At 43.3% G+C, this 10947-nt stretch overlaps 1 protein-coding gene across 1 annotated transcript in view; it reads left to right on the top strand.

The window, feature by feature from the left end:
* The first annotated feature begins 1969 nt into the window (after positions 1-1969).
* The window catches only part of ivns1abpa (influenza virus NS1A binding protein a), a 53664-nt gene continuing 44686 nt past the window's right edge, over positions 1970-10947 (top strand). Inside the window, exon 1 of the mRNA XM_014123525.2 lies at positions 1970-2049. The gene's annotated coding sequence lies outside the window, so the exon portion shown is untranslated. The remainder of the gene's footprint in view (positions 2050-10947) is intronic.

Here is a 10947-nt window from a genome sequence, read left to right as displayed (position 1 = left end):
TCAGGAGAAAAGATTTTCTTAACAAGTCACATAATAAGTTGCATGGACTCACTCGGTGTGCAATAGAATAGTTTAACATGATTTTTGAATGAATACCTAATCTCTGTACCCCACACATACAATTACTTACACAGTCCCTTAGTCGAGCAGTGAATTCCAGACACAGATTCAACCACAAATACCAGGGAGGTTTTCCAATGTCTCGCAAAGAAGGGCACCTATTGGTAGATGGGTTCAAAAGAAAAGTTGACACTGAATATGGTCGTTATTAACTACACTTTGTATGGTGTATCAATAAACCCAGTCACTACAGAGATACAGGCGTCCTTCCTACCTCAGTTGCCGGAGTGGAAGGAAACCTCTAAGGGATTTCACCATGAGGACAATGGTGACTTTAAAACAGAGTTTAATGGCTGTGATAGGAGAAAACTGAGGATGGATCAACAACATTGTAGTTACTCCACAATACTAACCTTAATGACAGAGTGAAAAGAAAGAAGCCTGTACAGAATAAAAGTATTCCAAAACATGCATCCTGTTTGCAACAAGGCACTAAAATAATATTGCAAAAACTGTGACAAAGCAATACATTTTATGTCCTGCATACAAAGCGTTATGTTTGGGGAAAATCCAACACATTACTGAGTACCACTCAACATTTTCAAGCATAGTGGTGGCTGCATCATCTTATGGCTATGCTTGTAATCGTTAAGGACTCAGGAGTAGTTCAGGATTTAAAAAAAACGGAATGGAGCTAAACACAGGCAAAATCCTAGAGGAAAACCTGCTTCAGTCAGCTTTCCACCAGATACTGGGAACTGACTTCACCTTTCAGCAGGTCAACCTAAAACACAAAGCCAAATCTACACTGGAGTTGCTTACCAAGTTTTAACCTACATCTGCTTGAAAAACCATGGCAAGACTTGAAAATGGTTGTCTAGCAATGATCAACAACCAATTTGACAGAGCTTGAAGAATTTAGAAAATAATACATGGGAAAATATTGTACAATCCAGGTGTGCAAAGCTCTTAGAGACTTACCAAGAAAGACTCACAGCTGTAATCGCTGCCAAAGGTGATCGTAACATGTTTCAACTCAGGGGTGTGAAAACTAATGTAAATGAGATATTTCTGTATTTCATTTACAATAAATGTGCAGATATTTCAACAACAAAAAAATACCCTTAGTCATTACGGGATATTGGGTGTAGATAGGTGAGAAAAAAAACATGTTATCAATTTGGAATTCAGGCTGTAACACAACAAATGTGGAATAAGTAAAGGGGAATAATTTTTGAAGGCACTGTAGTATACCCCTTTGGATCAATAATTTAGCCAGCTAACTTTGATACACAGCCAGAAATAATTGTGGATTTTCCGGTTCATTAAGAAAGCAAAACTTAGATATGTGTTTTTGGTTGTTGAGTCAATTAGAGAATGCCCATTTCAAGCTTATCTTTCTAAAAAATTTAAAGTTATATCACAATATTTAAGCTAGTTAGCTTTTTACATTTTACATTTTAGTCATTTAGCAGACGCTCTTATCCAGAGCGACTTACAGTAGTGAATGCATACATTTCATACATTTTTTTTTCTCTGTACTTAGCTGGCTAACTCCTTGATCTTGCTTTGTAGTATACCCATCAGGTGACAGTAGTTATAGTATCAACAGACAAATCAGGGATTGTTTATCTTTAGCCTGTGTCCCCATGCTACTCACATGACTACTGGGCTTCTCATGCTGCTCACGTCCACTCTGACCCCTGCTACCAATCACAATGGACTATTAATATGTCCTAAGTCATCTATAGATTTGTCTATAAACTTTACCCAATACCTGGAAAAGACCATATAAGCTCTGACTCCGGGTAAATGGAGGACTAGTCTAGCAGGCTGATAGTCTACACAGTATCTCAGGTCAGGGGGATAAGGGGAGGTCTTGAACCCCCCCCCCCCATCACAGTTCCACTTTTAGTTCCTCTGTAAAAACCCATTCACCTCTCAGTCACTCAGGCGGTGAGGAATGCACACTCCACTCCAGCTTCACTGGTAAGTGAGATGCTTGGTAAATGTTAATACAGTCACTATTAGGCATACAACTTGATTGTGAGCTTAGAGATGTATGAGTTAGGAAGACCGTTCGTTCCAACTTGGAACTGAAGAAAATAAGGAATGTGCATGGTGTGGATGATTTTATTTAAAAAGCAACCTGAAAGACTAGCCTTGCTAGGAACTCTAATATTTACTTCGGTGGAAAGGAAGGGAGGTTCCATAACAAAGAACCAGCTATGAAAGAGGAACACTCGATTCAGGAACAAACTGGTATCTGTCATCATACTGTCATCATGGTCCTCAGTCATACTGACCTTTGACACGACTTTTAGGACTATAGAAGATCAAGCTTTACTTATTAAATAGTAAAAATATGTATAAAATATTTCACTAAATATAAAAGTGGATGGAAGAAGAGTCTAAGACTTCTGTGACAGTCACAATGGTTTAACAGCTACACCATTAATATGGACACTGTTAAATGAATGAACATGTTGATGGAGCAACAGACACCATTGCGCCATGGACACAGTTTAACTAGCCAGTTAACAGACACCATTGCGCCATGGACACAGTTTAACTAGCCAGTTAACAGACACCATTGCGCCATGGACACAGTTTAACTAGCCAGTTAACAGACACCATTGCGCCATGGACACAGTTTAACTAGCCAGTTAACAGACACCATTGCACCATGGACACAGTTTAACTAGCCAGTTAACAGACACCATTGCGCCATGGACACAGTTTAACTAGCCAGTTAACAGACACCATTGCGCCATGGACACAGTTTAACTAGCCAGTTAACAGACACCATTGCGCCATGGACACAGTTTAACTAGCCAGTTAACAGACACCATTGCGCCATGGACACAGTTTAACTAGCCAGTTAACAGACACCATTGCACCATGGACACAGTTTAACTAGCCAGTTAACAGACACATTCGAATTGTGTCGCTGCTGATTGAATCACCAGGGTGGAAAATAGGATAGGATGAACTTTAATGTTCAGTAATTTATTTTATTGAATGATTATTATGTCCACAAAATGGTAAATGGTTATTTTGTCTAAAAAACGATAGTTTTTTAGAGACTTTGGCTCAGTGGAGTGGACACAATGTTTTCAGTTTGGGTCTATTAACTTTAATGGTACAGTGCTTCAATGGCCTAGAGTCCTATGTAAAACTTCCACCTGTCAGATATATTGGGTTCAAAGTTGACATAAGGTACTATACAATTGAGAAAAATCTATATGACCTGGCAGCACCTCTTGCACTATAATATTTATCTCTCTGACCCTCTGGACCCTTTCAGCAAACACAATTTGAACACAGAAAAAATGTAATTCCTACGCAGGAGCAATGAACAGAGAAAGATACACAATCCCACTGCCTCACATTTGCCCTCACATTCGTCAAGGTCATACGGTGCGTTAGTCATGAATGAGAGAGTTTGTCACAGTTTATCAGTTCGTTATCAGAACACCATGTGACTTGGCTCTTATGACACTATTCTCATATTCCATTCCATTAATTCAGGCACAAACCAGTTAAAACAAACCTAGACCCAGGTCTAGAATACATTAGCTAATTCTGGTCATTTAACATTACATTCCCCCTATTTTTTTCCTAACCCAACCACCCCTCCCACCCCTCCCGATTGGAGTAATCTAACGTGTATCTTCGAGCACATAAACAGTACACTCCGATCTTAATTCCAACCCTTAGGTGTCCACAAACTAATACATCTTTCCAAGTACAATACCATTTACTATTTCCTTTTGCCATACATCCTTTTATTTTACTGTGAATTCTTACGAGGGTCGTGAACCTCGCTATTTGTACCAATTCTACCAAGATTGCCCTAAAAATGTATATTTTACCTAAGAGTATAATCATATTTCCCATAAATTGATCAAGGATTTTCAGATCTCCTAACAGTGCTGTTTGTAAGTCCATCTGAACACAGACGTTATGACTTCACAACCACACCTGGACCTGACTCCAAAATGCCATGCGTTGTCCTGTGTGGCTCAGTTGGAAGAGAATGGAGCTTGCAACACCAGGGTTGTGGGTTCAATTCACATGAGAGGACCCAAGCAAAAATGTATGCACTCACTACTGTAAGTCACTCTGGATAAGTGTCTACTAAATTGTAAAAGTGAACCACTGAAGGAGAGTACCAAAAAAGATGATCTGTTTCCTTGTGGCAGTCTGCACAGGGCTTACTGTTCAATGCCCAATATATTGAGAATTGTTTTTGTGGCGAGAATTGTATATAATAGCTTAAATTGAAAAGAACGAATTCATGCATCAATTGTTGTTTTGTATATCAGTTCATAAACCCAATGCTACAGTATTGGGACAACAACAATCTGTTCCCAATTATCTTAGCTCCCAAACCTCTCAAACTTAAATTAAACTGAAACATTTAATGATTTATACTAGGCAGGCAAACCAATACATTCCTTTCTCTTTTGAGTAATTGCCTCTTCCATTTTTGTGGCTGAACTGCAATGAGTTGGTTATACTTTTGTATTAAGCATACATCTCTATAGACCTTTGTTAATTGCTTGTGTGACATAATTGCACTGTCTTTATTTACAATTCGTAAAGAATATACCTTACTTATACTTTTTTCAGCCATATAATTTACTCTAATATTTGTTTAGCCTCTTCTGGAGGATGGCATTGGACTTCTAACAAAATCTGTGTGGCTTCATTTTAAAAGGGAGGATACTTTAAAACAAGGTTCCATTGTCAATTCATCAGAAATGATTGGTTTTAAGCTGTATAACAACAAAAAGCCCCCTTTTGAACATTGGATATGCCTCTCTTAGTAGCCTGCTGTAAAACCAGTTTGGATTTCGATATCATTTTGGTATAATGAAGGCTTTAAGAGAGAGGTTTAATGCCTTAATAGTTCATATTTTTAACCCTCCAAACTCATGTTCGTTATATAAATATGCCCATTTAACTTCATCTGGTTTGCCAACCCAAATAAAATGCAATATTTTTCTTGCATGACTTGAAAAGGGATTCTTCTGGAGTCGGTAGAAAGGTTTCTCAAACTCAGTCCTCCGGACCCCAAGGGGTGCATGTTTTGTTTTTTGCCCGAGCACTGCACAGCTGGTTAAAAAAATTATCAAGCTTTGATCATTTGAATCTGCTTTGTAGTGTTAGGGGTCCCGAGGACAGAATTTGTGAAACACTGAGGTAGAGCGCAGCGTTCTAAGGCACTGCATCTCAGTGCCTTAGAACAAATTCTTATTTACAATGATGGCCAATTGTGCGCCGCCCTATGAGTCTCCCAATCACGGCCGGATGTGATACAGCCTGGAATCAAACCTGGGACTGTAGTGACGCCTTTAGCACTGAGATGCAGTGCCTTAGACCGCTGCGCCACTCGGGAGCCCAATATAATGCCCTATAATGTTTGCAATTAAAAAAAATATATATAACCAGTTGGAAAAAAACATTTTGCATAATGCAATATACTCTGCAAGGGTGATTGATACAGCAGCACCGTGCTATCACTAGAGATGAGAACTTTGTGACTAAATTAGTGATTCAGTTAGTGACTTAGTGACTCACTACTTGATCGAAAGGCCCACCAACCTCAGAATGTATTGATTAAATGCCAAGACACATGTTGCGTCCAGGGCCAGGCTGCCCACCACCGTGCCCAGTGTTCAGATCAGGGTATGTCATCCACTGCAGTACGTCTTAATCAGAAAATGCCATCAGCACCTGCCATCAGCCCCTGCCATCAGCACCTGCCATCAGCACCCGCCAGCAGAACAGCCATCAGCACCTGCCAGCAGCACAGCCATCAGCACCTACCATCAGCACAGCCATCAGCAGCACAGCCATCAGCACAACCATCAGCACCTGCCAGCAGAACCTGCCAGCAGGACAGCCATCAGCACCTGCCATCAGCACCTGCAATCAACACAGCCATCAGCACCTGCCATCAGGACCTGCCAGCAGCACAGCCATCAGCACCTGCCATCAGCACCTGCCATCAGCACCTGCCACGTGCCAGAACGAGACATAGCTGAAATATTCATACTGCTCTTGTCAAGGCTCATATGTGAAGCACCACTGAAACTTTTGGGGGCCGCTGAGCACTGAGACCTGGCGTTGCTGCCGGAGAGAGAGGAGGGGAGCTGCGGTGCTTGATTATGCTACAGGCAGTCTAAAGTAACATTCCAATTCTCCACTAAAGTGCTGGTTCACATTCCCTAGAAGATTTAAAAAGCATTGGGTAAATGATAGAAAAGACTATGTACAGTACATCAATGCCAGGTCGCAGTTGTAAATGAGAACTTGTTCTCAACTGGCCTACCTGGTTAAATAAAGGTGAAATAAAATTTGAAAAATGCAAACCTTTAATTAATCAATGAGAGGGTGAACGAGTACACACTTCAAGGAGGGGGAGGGTTGGAATTTAACCTATGGCTGTAGGATAGGATTAGATGTGCGTGCTTATGCAGGAGAAAGTGAATAGTGCTTATAGTGGGTCTGAGACTGAGACAAGCTGAGGCTGCTGGCTGGGCCTGTTCAGCTGTTGTCAGCACACCTCTCCCTGACTGAGCTCACGTGATGTCACCACTGGCTCTCAGCCTCTCTCTGGGGACAGAGTGCTGCCAAGGAAACCTCATTCACCTCTTACCTCCTGCACAACCCGTCTTGGCTGGATGGAACTAGTAGCCCTGTACGAGCGGGGTGCTGGTACAGGGCAGACTGGGCTGTGCAGGGGCCTGATGGTAGCCGTGCGTAGAGCGGGAGTTGGGTAGCCTGGTCCTCGGAGGCGTACCGGCGACCAGATGCGCTGCGCAGGCATCCTCCTACCAGGCTGGATGCCCGCTCTAGCACGGCACCTGCGAGGGGCTGGAACAACGCGCACCGGACTGTGCGTGCGTATGGGTGAGATAGTGCGCTCCTCAGCGAAACATGGCGCTCTCCACCCCATACGCTCCTCCATATAACCACGGGTAGCTGGCTTCCGGCTCTTCCTATGCCTAGCCAAACTACCCGTGTGCCCCCCCCAAAAAAAATATTGGGGGTGCCTCTCGTGCTTCACCCTCAGCGCGTACATGGCCTCGTACCTCCGCCTCTCTGCCTTGGCTGCCTCAATTTCCCACTGCGGGCGGCGATAATCCCCAGCCTGGTGCCAAGGTCCGGCCCCGTCCAGTACTTCCTCCCAGGTCCACTTCTCCCGCCAGTCCAACTCGAAGTCCCTCTGCTCCTTCTTCTGCTGCTTGGTCCATAGTTGGTGGGTGATTCTGTCACGCTTGTCGTTGGAAATGGAGGACCAAAACGCAGCAGGTATGTGTATGCTCATCTTGCTTTTTAATAAATACAAAATGAACACCAAAATAACAAAGAACTAGAACGATCGACAAACAAACAGTCTGGCAAAGCACAAAGCTAAACACAGAACAATCACCCACAAATAACAAACACAAACACACCCTCATATATGGGACTCTCAATCAAAGGCAGATAGACAACACCTGCCTTCAACTGAGAGTCCCAACCCCAATTAACCAAACATAGAAACAGACATACTAGACAAAAATCATAGAATACCTGAAAACCAAACAGTGCCCAAGAACCCCGGAATACTTAAACCAAATGCCCCTTCAACAAAACACACCACCCCGAACCACATAAAACGAATACCCTCTGCCACGTCCTGACCAAACTACAATACCAATTAACCTTATACTGGTCAGGACGTGACAAGTGTTCTTAATTTCAAACCACATTCAAACCTTTGAAAGGATTTAAAGACTAAGTTCAACTAAAAAAATCTAAATATACATGTTCTCAATGATGATTGTGTGGCAGGTTTGTTTTGTTTTGCTGTGAGCATCCTGGCAGGTGCCTTCACTGACATTTTCAACATGTCCCTGATTGAGTCTATAATACCAACATGTTTCAAGCAGGCCACCATAGTCCCTGTGCCCAAGAACACGAAGGAAACCTGTCTAAATGACTACAGACCCGTAGCACCATGAAGTGCTTTGAAAGGGGGGTAATAGCTCACATCGACACCATTGTCCCAGAAACCCTAAACCCACTCTAATTTGTATACTACCCAAACAGATCCACAGATGATGCAATCTCTATTGCACTCCACACTGCCCTTTCCCACCTGGACAAAAGGAACACCTACGTGAGAATGCTATTCATTGACTACAGCTCAGCCTTCAACACCATAGTACCCTCAAAGCTCATCACTAAGCGAAGGATCCTGGGACTAAACACCTCCCTCTGCAAATGGGTCCTGGACTTCCTGACGGGCCGCCCCCAGGTGGTGAGGGTAGGTAGCATCACATCTGCCACGCTGATCCTCAACACTGGAGCCCCTCAGGGGTGCGTGCTCAGTCCCCTCCTATACTTCTTGTTCACCCACGACTGCAGGGCCAGGCACGACTCCAACACCATCATTAAGTTTGCAGACGACACAACTGTTCACTGATAACGACGAGACAGCCTACAGGGAGGAGGTCAAAGACCTAGCCGGGTGGTGCCAGAATAACAACCTTTCCCTCAATGTAAACAAAGACTAAGGAGATGATTGTGGACTACAGGAAAAGAAGGACCGAGCACGCCCCCATTCTCATCGACGGGGCTGTAGTGGAGCAGGTTGAGAGCTTCAAGTTCCTTGGTGTCCACATCACCAACAAACTAGAATGGTCCAAACACACCAAGACAGTCGTGAAGAGGGCACGACAAAGCCTATTCCCCGTCAGGAAACTAAAAAGATTTGGCATGGGTCCTCAGATCCTCAAAAGGTTCTACAGCTGCAACATCGAGAGCATCCTGACTGGTTGCATCACTGCCTGGTACGGCAATTGCTCGGCCTCCGACCGCAAGGCACTACAGAGGGTACATCACTAGGGCTAAGCTGCCTGCCATCCAGGACCTCTACACCAGGCGGTGTCAGTGGAAGGCCCTAAAAATTGTGAAAGACCCCAGCCACCCCAGTCATAGACTGTTCTCTCTACTATCGCATGGCAAGCGGTACCGGAGTGCCAAGTCTAGGACAAAAAGGCTTCTCAACAGTTTTTACCCTCAAGCCATAAGACTCCTGAACAGGTAATCAAATGGCTACCTGGACTATAAACTTACCCTAGTAAAATTGACTATCCTACCGATCCTCGACTTTGGCGATGTCATCTACAAAATAGCTTCTATTACTCTACTCAGCAAACTGGATCCAGTCTATCACAGTGCCATCCGTTTTGTTACCAAATCACCTTATACCACCCACCACTGCGACCTGTATGCTCTAGTCGGCTGGCCCTCGCTACATATTCGTCGCCAGACCCACTGGCTCCAGGTCATCTATAAGTCTATGCTAGGTAAAGCTCCGCCTTATCTCAGTTCACTTGTCATGATAACAACACCCACCCGTAGCACACGTTCCAGCAGGTATATCTCACTGATCATCCCCAAAGCCAACACCTCATTTGGCTGCCTTTCCTTCCAGTTCTCTTCTGTCAGTGACTGGAACGAACTGCAAAAATCGCTGAAGTTGGAGACTTTTATTTCCCTCCCCAACTTTAAACATCAGCTACTTGAGTTGCTAACCGATCGCTGCAGCTGTACATAGTCCATCTGTAAATTGCCCACCCAATCTACCCACCTCATCCTCATACTGTTTTTATTTTAATTTCTGCTCTTTTGCACACCAGTATTTCTACTTGCACATCATCATATGCTCATGTATCACTCCAGTGTTAATCTGCTAAATTGTAATTATTCGCTCCTATGGCCTATTTATTGCCTACGTCCTCATGCCTTTTGCACACACTGTATATAGACTTTATTTTTTTTCTACTGTGTCATTGAGTTGTTTATTGTGTTATTGGCTTGTTTATTGTTTACTCCATGTATAACTCTGTGTTGTTGTCTGTGTCACACTGCTTTGCTTTATCTTGGCCAGGTTGCAGTTGTAAATGAGAACTTGTTCTCAACTAGCCTACCTGGTTAAATAAAGGTGAAATAAAAAAATGTTAAAAAATGTTTGCATTGTGTGCCCCCTCCCAACCCCTCTTTTACGCTGCTGCTACTCTCTGTTTATTATATATGCATAGTCACTTTAACTATACATTCATGTACATACTACCTCAATTGGTCCAACCAACCAGCACATTGGCTAACCGGGCTATCTTCATTGTGTCCCACCACCTGCCAACCCCTCTTTTACGCTACTGCTACTCTCTGTTTATCATATATGCATAGTCACTTTAACCATACCTACATGTACATACTACCTCAATCAGCCCGAGTAACCGGTGCCGGTATATAGCCTCGCTACTGTATGTAGCCTCGCTACTGTTATTTTTCACTGTCTTTTTACTGTTGTTTTTATTTCTTTACTTACCTATTGTTCACCTAATACCTTTTTTTGCACTGTTGGTTAGAGTCTGTAAGTAAGCATTTCATTGTAAGGTCTACACCTGTTGGACTCGGCGCACGTGACAAATAAACTTTGATTTGATTTGATTTGACGGCGAGTTTGGGTCTTCTGCCTTGTAAATGTCAAGTGTGTTCCACCCTACCAAAGTCAGGACATTATGCATACACACAAAAGGGTAAGGAACAAGGTGAAATCTGATGCAGGCGGACATTGTTTGTCAGCGATAAACAGAGAATGCTGAGCAGACTGCCTAGCAACAGGTCCTCCATTTCAAAGCCTCTGTAAAGAGCATGACCAAATCAAACACATTGGCTGAGTCCTGAATAACACCCTGTTTGAATACACTATAGGCTCTCACTCAGCCAGGAATGTGACATCTCCCTATGTTGGTAACAGCCAGCGTGACAGTGACGATGTCTCCATGCCTAAATACCAGCCAGCACCAACCACCACTGTTC

Source organism: Salmo salar, chromosome ssa10, assembly GCF_905237065.1.
Source record: "Salmo salar chromosome ssa10, Ssal_v3.1, whole genome shotgun sequence".
Classification (NCBI taxonomy): domain Eukaryota; kingdom Metazoa; phylum Chordata; class Actinopteri; order Salmoniformes; family Salmonidae; genus Salmo; species Salmo salar.
The sequence above is the reverse complement of the archived record's forward strand: the minus strand, read 5'-3'. Positions and strand labels throughout refer to the sequence as shown.